Source organism: Chelonia mydas, chromosome 2 (assembly GCF_015237465.2).
Source record: "Chelonia mydas isolate rCheMyd1 chromosome 2, rCheMyd1.pri.v2, whole genome shotgun sequence".
Taxonomy (NCBI): domain Eukaryota; kingdom Metazoa; phylum Chordata; order Testudines; family Cheloniidae; genus Chelonia; species Chelonia mydas.
In genome coordinates, this window is record NC_057850.1 from 126,838,701 (window position 1) to 126,852,759 (window position 14,059).

Consider the following 14,059-nt stretch of genomic DNA (forward strand, 5'->3'; position numbering starts at 1 on the left):
GCCTTTAGACACCTATTAGTGCCTAGTCCTATGCAGGTAGGGATTCCCCTTGCCCACTATGCCACCCAGCCTACCCCTGGAATGTGCTATGCCATTTCCCAGGAGGTAGCGGTATGGTGAAAAGGATGGCTGGGGGATTGGCATAGAGCTGCTCTACTTGGGGGGCAGTTTAATTCCCAAGGTTGTTGCTGCATATGAAGGTCTGGCCCAGCCTATTTATAAAACAAGAACCCACATCTGGCCCTTAGAGTATTCAAAGAGTTCTCCAGGTTAAGAAGCAACACATTTTGGTTTGCTCCCTTATTTCTATAAAAGTGTCTCTCTTAGCTACGCTCCTAGCCTCTCCTTTCTACTGTGAATAGTAAGATCCTCTCAGACGGCCATGATTTTTTTTTTAAACAGGTGAACCCTACTCATGCTGCTAAGACCCACACTCAGCATCTGTGTCATGCAGGATCTATTTTAAATCCCCTCTCCCATTCTGGGTAGAACAAGGAGTATCCCAAAGACCCTGCCACCCTCACCCCCAATCTCTTCCCTCAGCCAGTCTTATAAGGGGAGTGCATGGCCAGTTCAAATGCTCCGCTAAGAGAGCAGTTAAAAGGCTCCAAAATTTCCCTCAATGAGAAAGCAACTTGAAAATAAACAATAAAAACAGCTAGCAGCCCCAGCCACCTCTCTCCTACATCCCACACATGCAAAGTATGTCCTGAGGGTGATTTCCCAGCACTTGCCTTTATTGTATAAAACAGTTTAATAGCTCAGTCTTTACTTAGCAGCTTTTCAAAGAGTTTCTGCTAGCATGAGGTTCAAGCCATGGCCACAAAACCCATGGAGTAAGTAAGTGCTGCATGCCCTTTTATTCTCCGCACCCCAAGTAGGTGTTTGAAGAGTGTCAGGGAAAAGACCGAGACTTGGCTTCACCTCATCCCCTTACTGATCAGCGCAGTTTAGCCAGTAAAGGTTGTAATCTGATGTTGGTAGGTGGGTAGCAAATAGTTACCTTCTCCAGAGCAAGGAGGAAGCAAGAGGAGAACTGTTGTTCAGAGAAGTGTGTGAAAGTCACTCTGCCTCCAGAGGGTACTTCTGGGTTGGTGCTCAGAGCTATGCCGAAAGGCAAAATCTACCCCACAGTGAGATGAAGAAAAAATGTTTTATAAACTATATGTGGTAGATTGTATTATTCATGTGGCAGTATATGACCATTTCCCCACCATGCATAAGCACAAGGAGACAAAAATTAAGGTTATATGTTCTTATAAGGTGCAGGAAATAAGTTTTATTATTAATTATTTGTATTACAGTGGCACCTAGAATCCCAAGTCATGGACTAGGACCCCATCATTCTAGGTACTGTGCAAACATTGAACAGACACAAGAGCTCCTGAAAAGCCTTGCCTTGTTTATTGTTCATTTGTATTAATCTTTCATTTAGTCATGAAGTAATCTAAGAATTTACATGCAGCATACTCTGCCTTTCCTCTGACCATTGCTAAAAGCTGCTAAAATCATGTCACTTGCACTATTCATATATAAAATACAAGTCTCAGCCTTAGAACTCAGTACTATCAAAAGCACTTCACGGGACCCTCAAAGGCATTTCCTCCTTTATATGGGCTGCTTCTGTACAAAATTCCAGCTTTCTACTCTAGTCAAAAAAAGTCTCTAGAATAGTTACATGGGAAAGTAAAGGGTTGTTTTTTTTTTTTTTTGAGAGTCCTCAATTTAAAAGGGTTGACAACTTTTGCACAAGTTTGGTTTGTTTGTTTGCAGTTGGGCTTAACCTGAAAAATGTCATAATGATTTAGAAAACTATAGGTGACTGAAAACAGTGAGAGAATGAAGAGGCTTAAGCAATTTAACTTAACGCCAGGCAAGGCGTGTTAGATTATCTTTTGTTCTGCTTGTGAATTTTTCCTTTGCTGGATGGAGGTTTATTCCTGTTTTTTGTAACTTTGCAACTAAGCCTAGAGGAAGTTCTGCTGTGTTTTTGAATCTTTTGTTACCCTGTAAAGTTATTTTCCATCCTGATTTTATAGAGGTGATTTTTACCTTTTTTTAAAATAAAATCCTTCTTTTAAGAACCTGACTGATTTCTCTGTTGTCCTAAGACCCAGGGGTTTGGGTCTGTTATCACTTTGTAACCAATTGATTAGGATATTATTCTCAAGCCTCCCCAGGAAAGGGGGTGTAAGAGCTTGGGGGGGGGGATATTTTGGGGGATTAAGAACTCCAAGTGGTCCTTTCCCTGATTCTTTGTTAAATCACTTGGTGGTGGCAGCGTACCCTCCAAGGACAAAGAATTTGGGGAAGTTTTAACCTAAACTGGTAGAAATAAGCTTAGGGGGTCTTTCATGTGGGTCCCCACATCTGTACCCTTGAGTTCAGAGTGGGGAGGGAACACTGACATAAGCCCACAAAAGCTTATGCTCTAATAAATTTGTTAGTCTCTAAGGTGCCACAAGTACTCCTGTTCTTTTAACTACTGTGGTTATCAGTGCTCCTGCATTTTCTGTGAACTTTTAAATATTTCAGTTATAAGTGTTCTACGTGAAAAGATCTTGCAATAAAAGACAAAAAATAGGTATACGTAGTTCCTTAGTTCTCACATTTTAGAACATGGTGATTGCTCCCAAGCACCTGGAAGCAAATATCAGAGGAAATCCTTTTTATCTGGATATTTTTAGTATCAGTTGGAAAGCTCATGACTAGAGGTGAGTGAATATTTTTGGACAAATAGTTTATTTGCCAAAAAATACCGTTTATGTCGATTCAATATTATTAAGAAATTTTACAATGACATTTTAAAAATGCCCAGAAACAAAGTGAAGCATGTGATAACTAGTGAGAACACATCATTTGTATGAAGTTTCAGCCAATACATGTGGTGCACATTTTTAAAGAGACTGCAAAAATTCAAGGAGAAGGAACACTCCTGTGGATGGTATAGGGATTGTGCTAAGAGCAAGTGTCCTCTGTTCTATTCTAACAGCTGTCACTGTGTTACATTAATATGGTGTAAAATTTTCAAAGGCTCCTAAATGACTTAGGAGCTTCAGTGCCATTTTGAACGTGATTTAGGCATGTAGGAGCCTAAGTCTCATTGAATGTCAATGGAAGTTGGTTTCTTAAGTCATTATGAAAATGAGACTGAAACTCCTAAGGCATTTAGGCACTTTTGAAAACATTACCCTTTAAATGTATACAGTATTCTCAAAAAACTCAGTTATTATGATGAATGAAAATATAACTATAGTCCCATAGCAAATTAGTGGGAGAGTCAAGATTAAAGTCCCACTCTTGAAAACACTTAAGCGAGTATACAGTTTTGTGGTAGAAATTACTAGTATTATATGTTTGTACAGGGCCTAGCACAGTAGGATGGGTCCAGCCTGGTGAATAACATAGCTGAAGTCGACGTATTTAAATCTACTTACCTTGGTGTCTTCACTGCAGTGTGTTGACGGGGAGATGCTCTCCAGTCAATTCCCCTTGCACTTCTCGTTGAGGAGGAGTTGACACTAGAGCGATTGGCGGTCGATTTATACTAGACACGATAAATCGACCCCCACTGGATCGATCACTGCCTGTGGATCCAGCTGGTAGTGTAGACAAACCCTTAGATAGTAATTCCTAAGAGTAAAGTTAAGTAGATAGGTAAGAGTTTGCAGTACTGGGGTCTGTGTCTTTTGAAAAATAAGTCCATAGCTAATCCTTTTTCTCCTTTGAGAGATTTTTAAAAACTCACAAGAATTTTCTAATGAATGGCTTAGAGTTTGCCCTCAAACAATCACGACAAAAATGTTTCCCATTACATTTGGTCCAAAAATTGTTTTTATTTAACTTAAGAATAAATGATTTGGGGGGGGGGGGGGCGGGGGGGGGGGATTGTGATGAATTTTTGCCCTTCATCAGTTCCTATGTAATGATGGTGAAAGTAACTCATTGACACAAAAAGAGGCAGCTAACAGGAGAGTTTTGGAGGGAGTAGCTGCAGACAAAAATTTTCCTAGTACAAATTCTACTATTTTCTGTAGTCTAGAATCTCAAGTTAAATAAGTTGAATAAGCCACCCCCTGAGCAATGTAAATAACACCAGCCTAAGTGTTGGTATGGACAGCACTATGTTGGCCAGAGAGCTTCTCTGGCCGGCATAGCTACCACCACTCTCGGAGGTGGTTTTATTATGCCAATGGGGAAGCGGTGCCACTGTAGTGCTTATAGTGTAGATTAGCCTAATAAGAACATAAAACTGCCCTCTAGCTTTTTCCTCTTTGCACTATTAAATTCTTCATTTGCTTATTTCCTATACCACAATAAGTAGATTTAAAACAGTGTGGGAGGGGAAAGGGGCTGAGGTTGAGGGGAAAGGGACTGGGGTTGAGAGAAAAGATACAGGGCCACCAGTGGTGCTGGAACAGTTTTTGGAGTGGAGGTGTGGAGCTGCGCCCCTTACCTTTGTCCATGCCCCTCACTGCCCCCTGGAGCTGGGGCTGGGAGCATGGTCGTGGCTCCAGGAGTGGGGATGCTGACAGGGATAAGGTGGCAGAGGCTGCGGCCACAGCTGGGGGCAGGTGTGAAGCCCTGGGCATAGGGCCAGCTGCCAAGACTCCGCATGTCGGGCCAATGGCTGGGCAGGACCCCACATGCGGGGCTGGCGGCCAGGACCTTGGGGCCAGCAGCCGAGACCCTGCATTCATGGCCAGCGGCCGGGACTGTGGGGCCAAAAGCGGAGCCCCCAAGTGCAGGAATGGCAGCCGGGCAGGACCCTGGGGCTGGTAGCGGAGCCCCCGTTGCCGGCAGCCAGGCAGGACCCAGGGATGGCGGCGGAGCCCCGGGCAGCAGCGGGACCGGCGGCTGGGACCCTGGGCAGCAGGGGCGTGGGGCCAGCAGCCAGGACACTGTGCAGAAAACCTGGGAGTGCTGCAGCACCCCCCACACCCTATTTCCCGCGCCTGTGAGTACTCAGTTGCTCAGAATTTTCATTGGAGTAGTTCTGTTAACATTGCTCTGAATTTACACCAAGGGAAATGAGAGCTGACTTTGGTTCTGAGTGCCTCCAGGTGGGAGGGGCCAAGGACACTTGGGCCTAGTGCGCATAACTGCTGCGAGTGCCTCCAGGCGGGGGGGTCAAGGACACTTGGGCCTAGTGTGAGGGGGCTTCATCGACACTCATGGTTTTCCATCCCCTCGAGTTACCTAGTGGCCATGCCCAGTGTTCCCAACAATGGGCTATAATACAGCACCTTCCTTGCTCAGTGACTCCACATGGAAATTGCATAAGCACAGATCCAGTAATACCCACTTTCTTCCTTGAACCAGCTAAGCCAGGACTAGCATGAAGAATACCTGCCACGAACACAGGTGATGTCCCCCCACACACATGTGACCTATTTATAACCATCCCCTAGACAAGTCTACCACAAGAGTTCAGCTCATTTCTAAGCGCTTTTTAAGAAACCTATATGGTAGGGTTAATTTCATCTTAACTATGCAGCAAACAGTTTAACTATAATATTCTAATCGAGTTTTTGAATGTTTATGCTGCTTTTTATTCACTTTAGGAGTTTAGTGTGGAGTATTCTCTGTTTTGAATTTAATGTTAGCTTCTTTTCCCCCTGCCCATAGGGAAAATATATGCAAATCAGTTAGCCAGGATTAACCTCAAATTAGGATGAAACTAATTAAAAATATTGTCTTTCCTGTTGAGAGAATCTTTTCTATGAGCATCAACTTATTTTAACTTGTTTAAACTTTCTAAAAAAATACATGAGTAGTTTTGGCTTAAAGAAATATGCAAACTAAAACCAAGATTTCTTTGTATTAATATAAAAATAAATGTTTAAATACCTGTGTACTTGTGCTCAGAGTAGATAAAAAGTATGTCTATTTAAAATTAAATGGCCCTTGGGAATACCAATGTGAATCATTCATTCATTTATGATTTTCTACTTTTTGTCATTCTAAATCCTGAGCTATATATTTTTTTCACAATATAGAATCTAATTTTGAAGTCCTTATTCACTCCTGACACAGGAAAATTTCCCATTGAAGTAACTGGGAAGTTTGCCTGAGTAAAGACTGACTAAAGACTTTGAATTGCGTCCTATATGAAACAAAAATATTGCATAAATAATAATTCCACATTAAAATTGTATACAGTTAATATAACAAAAAAGGCAGTGTCACAAATATTAAGGGTCCAGAACTATAATTAATTATCTGTATTACACTTCCTGATCAGATTCTATCACTGATATAATGAATTTTGCATCATATATGTATGTATGTATATATATATATATATATATATACACACACTTGCATGGTATCCTTGGGTCAGTAGCTCTGCATTTAAGAAATTATTCCACTGGAGAGAGAGAATAAGACAGATAGAACCAACTTATAGTGGTGATGACATCTAAATGAGCTTCTAAACAAACAACTGCATCACAACTAACAATAAACATTTCTCCAAAATCTAACTGCATAAAACGTAAAAGCAGAGAGAGAATGCCTAAGTTTGATTATTTTATTGCTTAGTTAGTCCTAACACAGTTGCAGTTGTTTTGCTGAACAGTTTTCTCTTTTCTCCAAGATCGGTTTAGCTGAGAGGCACCCTATTTTATTACATTGCATGACTGTTTTGTGGGATAAAAAAAGCAACAAAAAAGAATTAGAAGTTGAAGAATATTGAATAATGGCAAGGTATCAAACAGCCCACAGAGGGAATCCAGTTGAATGAATGTTTTTATGAGTCTCAGTTGATACATTCAAATTCTGCTGATTCTAAGCTCTCATTTAAAAAGAGAGTTCTTTGAGTGCTTGCTCATGTCAATTTCATTCCAGGTGTGTGCACGTCCACGTGCACATTCGTCAGAGACTTTTGCCCTAGCGGTATCCATAGGGTCGGCTGCGGCACCCCCTTGAGTGCCACGCTTATGCGTTGGTATATCACATGACGCTGATCCTACACTCTCTCAGTTCCTTCTTACCCCCTGTGATGATTGGTCAGAGTGCCTTTTCTTGCACTGCAAGAGCATTAGCGGTTCTTTCAGCCCATTGTTCTGTCTCCTTAGTTTTAGGTACTTAGTTTGACCATTAAGTTTAGTGTTAGATAGTTTTAGTAGTTAAAGTCCCAGCTGAAACTTTGTTGTGGAGTGGGGCATGCCCCATTCCTCTAGCTTTAAGCCATGTTCATCATGTACCCAGCCGAAGCCCATTAGTGACCCCATGATAGCTGTCTGAAGTGTCTGGAGGAATCACACAGAAAAGATAAGTGCAGGATCTGCAAGAACTTTCACCCTCAAACTCAGGAGTGAGATATCCACTTGAGGGCCCTCCTCATGGAGGCTGCTCTTCATCCTGCCTTGGATCCCTCCTAGTCAGACTCCACGCCTAGTACTTTGGAGTCGGCGTGCAGCACACTGCTGGCACTGGAACACGGCTTCCCCTTCGCCGGTGCCCAAGAAGTGGCTGAAGCCTAAGAGCCTGTCGGCATCGCAGGACAAGGGGGCTTTGGACAAAGGGCCACGTGCCTGCTATGGAGCTACACTGGGGGTACTGCTGTAGTCAGACCCCCAAGCCCAGACAGGGATCTGCCTCCAATTCCCGGGAGTGGCAGGGGATTCTGGCCCCTTGTAGGGCCACGTGTGCCTAAGGTGCCCTGGCGGCCAAGGATCAAGTAGGCTGTCCAGCACTGCAGACGCCAAGCCAGGCGATGGACCTGGTTAAGGCCCCGACGTCTAAGTGGAAGCAGGTTATGGGACCTTCCTCTAAAGTGATGGAGCCTTCCCAGTCCCCAGACTGCAGGCATTGATCTGTGTCATCACGGCCTAGAACCCAGGCACCACAGCCTTTATCTCCATGTAGGAGACCCAGGTCTCTAATGCCAAGGTTGTCACTTATGAGGCATGGGACGCCCAAGCCATGATACCGATCCCATACTCACAGTACTGCTGGGCCTCCCGCCAGAGATCACTGAGGCACAGATCCCCATCACCTAGGTTTCCCCCCTGGTGTCGATCCCTCTTGGTGCAGGATTGTTCCCAGTCACAGCATTGGTCTCTGACTCTCCAGTACCGCTCTTTGGGCGCTTTTTCACCCCTTTCCTTACTGATCGCTGACAAGAGTCAGCCAACAGACTCAGGCATCTATGGCTCCGCCCTTGTCACTGGAAGGGCAGTAGTCCGAGCCAGAGGGAGAGTTCAGCCCCTCACCTAGGACAGCCACAACAGCCCATGAAATGGGCGCAGCCCTAGTGGTGGCGATGTGGCAGCAAGGGCAGTGACCCACCCAGTATCAATACTGGAGCCCATGAGGTGTACCCGTCATGCCAGTCCCATACTCCAACCGTTCCTCTCAGGCTGCATCAGACAAACTGCCTCCAGCCCAGCTGGCATCGGAGCACAGTGCTGAGTCTAACGAGGGAGCAGCGCAGCAGGACTTGACGCCCAAGGAGCCATCTCCAGACAGGCAAGGGGAAGCCGCCCCTCCCACTGTTGTACAATCCTCTTCTTCATCTCCAGATGAGGCGGTGAAGGGCCCCTCGCAAGCAAGTAGTCCCCTTGATGATTTCAAGGAGCATGGCACTGCTCAAAAGGGTCGAGGAGCTAGCAGAGGAGACCGAGGAACTAGCAGAGGAGTTCAACAACCTCTTCAACGTCATACCCTCCTCAACCCTGGCCAGGGTCACGTTGCCCGTACACCCAGGGGTCCTGAAAATTGCCAAGTCAGTGTGGCAGACCCCATCTTACATTCCACCTACTTCCAAGAAAGTGGAAAACAAATATTATGTTCCGGCAAAGAGATTTGAATACCTGTATGCCCACCCTCCTGCAGGGTCCTTGGTAGTGTCTATCATCAAAGAAAGAGACAGGCAGGTACAGGCCAGTGGCACCCCCAAAAATAAAGATGCCAGAAGACTAGACTTATTTGGCAGAAAAGTTTATTCAGTGGCCAGCCTGCAAGTTTGGGTGTCTAACCATCAGGCTTTGCTAGGCAGGTTCAACTTCAACTTGTGGGACTCCATCAGCAAGTTCAAGGAGGGCCTTCCACAGGACCAAGCCCAGGAGTTTGCCACCTTCATGGATGCGGGCAAAGAGGTAACAAGAGGCACCCTCCAGATGGCCTGGGAAGCTACAGTCTCAGCAGCCAGGATGGTCATCTCTGCAGTGGTCATGAGGTGGAGCTCCTGGTTACAGTGCTCCAGGCTGTCCCAGGAGATGCAGACTACTCTCCAGGATCTCCCGTTTGAGGGAGAAGGGCTCTTGGAGCTGACCGATGCACAGCTCCACTGCCTTAAAGACTCCCGTGCCACCCTTTGGTCCTTGGGCCTGCACACCCCTCAACAGATTAGAAAGCCATTCCAGCCACTCTCTCCTCTGCCTCCATCCAGGTCGTGGGGCATCCCCCAGTCCATATCCTACAGAAGGAAGGAGAAAGTCAAGGGATTTAAGTAATGGCACCCTTCATCTTCCCGCTCCTCTGCCCAGCTTGGCCCTCTTGAGATGAGGGCAACCAGAAGCAGGTATTTGAGGATGCGCCCAAGGACGGCGCCCCAGCCATTGCCCAGGATCCTCCCCCCTGCTTTTTCCTCAACCGTCTATGTCCCTTCCGATTGGCCTGGTTGTGGCTGACCTCTGACCGTTGGGTGCTCGACACAGATTCTTGAGGCTTCACCCTGCAGTTTGAATTAAGGCATTCGACCCGAGCAGGCTTCGCTGCACTTAATCCTGGACTACCTTCTGCAGCTCAAGCTCTGAGGCCTGTCCCTGTCATCCATTAAGATCCATCTGCTGCTATTTTGGCTTTCCATCTGCCACTAGAGGGCAGGCTGATTTTTGCCCACAGCATAAGTGCCAGCTTCCTCAAGAGCCTTGAGTGCCTCTACCCACACGTCAGAGACGCAGTCCCTCCATGGGACCTAATTGTCGTATTATCCCAGTTCCTGGCACTTCCTTTCAAGCCTCTGGCTTCCTGTTCTCTCCTCCTCCTTTCTTGGAAGGTCGCATTTTTGGTCGCAATAACTTCAGCTCACAGGGTCTCTGAGATTAGAACATTTACCTTGGAACCACCCTATACAGTCTTTTACAAGGACAAGTTCCAACTGCATCCACACCCAGTCTTCCTGCCCAACGTGGTCTCCCAGCTTCATATGGATCAGGAAATTTGTCTGCCCATCTTTTTTCCAAAGCCCCGTAAATCAGAGGAGGAGCATCGGCTGCATTCCCTACATGTCAGAAGGGCACTAGTCTTCTACATTGAACAGACCAAGCCATTCCGCAAATCTATGCATCTGTTCATTGCAGTGCCCGACAGAATGAAAGGTCATCCGGTGCTCAGATAATTTCTTTTTGGATCACTGCCTGCATTCCCTACTGCTACGGCGAGGTGAAGGTGCCACCTCCAGCGATTGTCACTGCCCACTCAACCAGGGCACAAGTCTCTTCGGCAGCTTTCCTAGCCCAAGTGGCAATCCAGGACCTCTGTAGGTAAGCCACCTGGTCGTCTGTCTACACGTTCATGTCCCATTAGGTGCTTACCCAGCAGGCATGGGACAATGCTGGCTTCGGTAGAGCAGTGCTGCAATCCACTAGGCTGTGAACTCTGAGCCCACCTCTAAGGATACTGCTTGTGAGTCACCTAGAATGGAATTGACATGAGCAAGCCCTCGAAGAAAAAAAAATGGTTACCTACCTTTCGTAACTGTTGTTCTTCAAGATGTATTACTCATGCCCATTCCATTACCCGCTCTTCTGCCCCTCTGTCGGAGTTGCTGGCAAGAAGGAACTGAGAGGGCTTAGGGTCGGTGGCACCTGATATGCCGATGCATGAGCGCGGCACTCTAGGGGGTGTCACAGCTGACCCTACGGATACTGCTAAGGAAAAAGTCTCTGAAGACTGTAAAAAGAAAAGGAGTGCTTGTGGCACCTTAGAGACTAACAAATTTATTTGAGCATAAGCTTTCATGAGCTACTGCTCACTTCATCGGATGCATTCAGTGGAAAATACAGTGGGGAGATGTATATACATAGAGAACATGAAACAATGGGTGTTACCATACATACTGTAACAAGAGTGATCAGGTAATTTGAGCTATTACCAGCAGGAGAGCGGGAGGGTCGGGGGGGGGGGAGGGGGGACTTTTGTAGTGATAATCAAGGTGGGCCATTTCCAGCAGTTGACAAGAACATCTCAGGAACAGTGGTGGTGGTGGGGAAATAAACATGGGGAAATAGTTTTATTTTGTGTAATGACCCATCCACTCCCAGTCTTTATTCAAGCCTAAGTTAATTGTATCCACTTTGCAAATTAATTACAATTCAGCAGTCTCTCCGTGGAGTCTGTTTTTGATGTTTTTTTGTTGAAGAATTGCAACTTTTAGGTCTGTAATGGAGTGACCAAAGAGATTGAAGTGTTCTCCGACTGGTTTTTGAATGTTATAATTCTTGACGTCTGTCAAGCATTCTTACAACTATAATACTCACCTGCTGAAGTGAAGAAACAGATTGACAGAGCCAGAAGAGTACCCAGAAGTTACCTACTACAGGACAGGTCCAACAAAGAAATAGAACACCACTAGCCATCAGCTTCAGCCCCCAACTAAAACCTCTCCAATGCATCATCAAGGATCTACAAACTATCCTGAAGGACGACCCATCACTCTCACAGATCTTGGGAGACAGGCTAGTCCTTGCTTACAGACAGCCCCCCAACCTGAAGCAAATACTCACCAGCAACCACACACCACGCAACAGAACCACTAACCCAGGAACCTATTCTTGGAACAAAGCCCGATGCCAACTGTGTCCACATATCTATTCAGAGGACACCATCATAGAGCTAATCACATCAGCCACATTATCAGAGGCTCGTTCACCTGCACATCTACCAATGTGATATATGCCATCATGTGCCAGCAATGCCCCTCTGCCATGTACATTGGTCAAACTGGACAGTCTCTACGTAAAAGAATAAATGGACACAAATCAGATGTCAAGAATTACAACATTCAAAAACCAGTTGGAGAACACTTGAACGAGAGACTGTTGAATTGGATTTAATTTGCAACCTGGATACAATTAATTTAGGCTTGAATAGAGATTGGGAGTGGATGGGTCATTACACAAAGTAAAACTATTTCCCCATGTTTATTCCTCCCCCCTCCCCACTGTTCCTCAGATGTTCTTGTCAACTGCTGGATTATCACTACACAAGTTTTTTTCACCCCCGCTCTCCTGCTGGTAATAGCTCACCTTACCTGATCACTCTCATTACAGTGTGTATGGTAACACCCATTCTTTCATGTTGTCTATGTATATACATCTCCCCACTGTATTTTCCACTGAATGCATCCGATGAAGTGAGCTGTAGCTCTTGAAAGCTTATGCTCAAATAAATGTATTAGTCTCTAAGTGCCACAAGTACTCCTTTTCTTTTTGCGGATACAGACTAACTCGGCTGCTGCTCTGAAATCTGAAGACTGTGTATGTGGGTGCGCACACACCTAGAATGGAATGGACATGAGCAACACATCTTGAAGAACAACAGTTAAGAAAAGTATTTAACCATTTTTTCTAGTTTTCTTGCTTTTAGAGAACCTTCATAATGTGTAGCAACTGTAACTGTTGTAGATCTCTCAATCTGCGTGAGTCTGCAGCACCCTGAAACAATTCTGGACTCCCTCGCCTCCTTTAATCTATTTGGAATGTTAATTTTAAAGCCAAATACTCCTTTAAAATAAAAATTAATTCTTGATCATTTTAGCTGATGGAATGTGGAAGGGAGTGAAGCACATATGGATGGGTATTGGGAGATGCTTCAGGAAAGGGGGAAAAAACATAAGGAGACACAAAGAAACAGTGTAATTATTAAAAGATGAAAATATTGACTAACTGAGCCATACAGAAAGTGTCAGTTATGTACTGCACACATAATAACTCTTATGAGTTTACTATACAAAGATCAGATTCCATCTTTGATGTTTCTACAAATCTCCCTTTGACATCAGTGACTAATCCACTGTGGATAGAGGTAGCATTCAGTCATAAACATATGCCCTTGCTCACGATTAAAACTGGAATTCATCCTTATCCACTGAATGAACTTGACAAACAAATAATACAGCTAGAATATCATGCTAAAATTGCAGGATCCGTGATTCTTTTCCGTGCTTGTGATTTCCTCCTGTTCCTGATATGAGAGCAAGAGATGTTTTTGTATATTCTGTGAGACATATACATTGACCTTCCTGCACACTGTTCCTGCTCTGATCCTTCCTGGTCTGGTTTGCTTCAGCTCTCTTCACCACTCTTGGACTTCACTGCAGCCTGGATTTGTCTGAACTCCCTTACCTGAGGTTAGGCTTAGCAGGGTTTAGCTGAGCCTGATTCAGCCCACCTTCTTTATCATTTATTTTCCTGAAAAGCTGATGCTGATGTCACATCTCCCACTGTCTCTCTGCCTTCATTCAGGTCTATTGCCCATCAATCTGTGGTTCTGCAGGCATCTTCTCCAGATTTGGACCTGAGGCAATGAAATATCTGTACAGCCACACGAGACACTGGAAGTAGGAGTGTAGATCTGACAGGGACCCCTAGAGGTACTAACTCAGTGGCAATGGATCAGGGACCTGTTAAAAGCACAGTTGAAAAGACAGCTGACATTTAAGCCTATCTGTATTTTTTGCACCACTGAACAGTGGTGTCTAAGTCATTACAAGATAGCAGCTCAGCAGTAGTGGAGGGCATAAGGATGAATCCAAGATGGCAGTTACACAGATTTCTGGGTCTGAAACTATGACTGAATTCCCACTGTCTGCCTGCCACAGTGGTATTGTATCCCATGACTATGGCTGCTAGGCACTTTGATAATATAAATAATAATTAAACCAGAAAGTGCTGATCCCAGACAAAAATAAGTAAAAAAAGGTTTAGAGTTCCTGAGGCTCAAATACAGTGCACGATCAGTGCAACCCAAAGTTTTGGGGCAAAAGTGTCACCACGTCCACGTGGCTTGTATCAGATAAATCACAAGTAGGTGTAATGGGGGGATGACC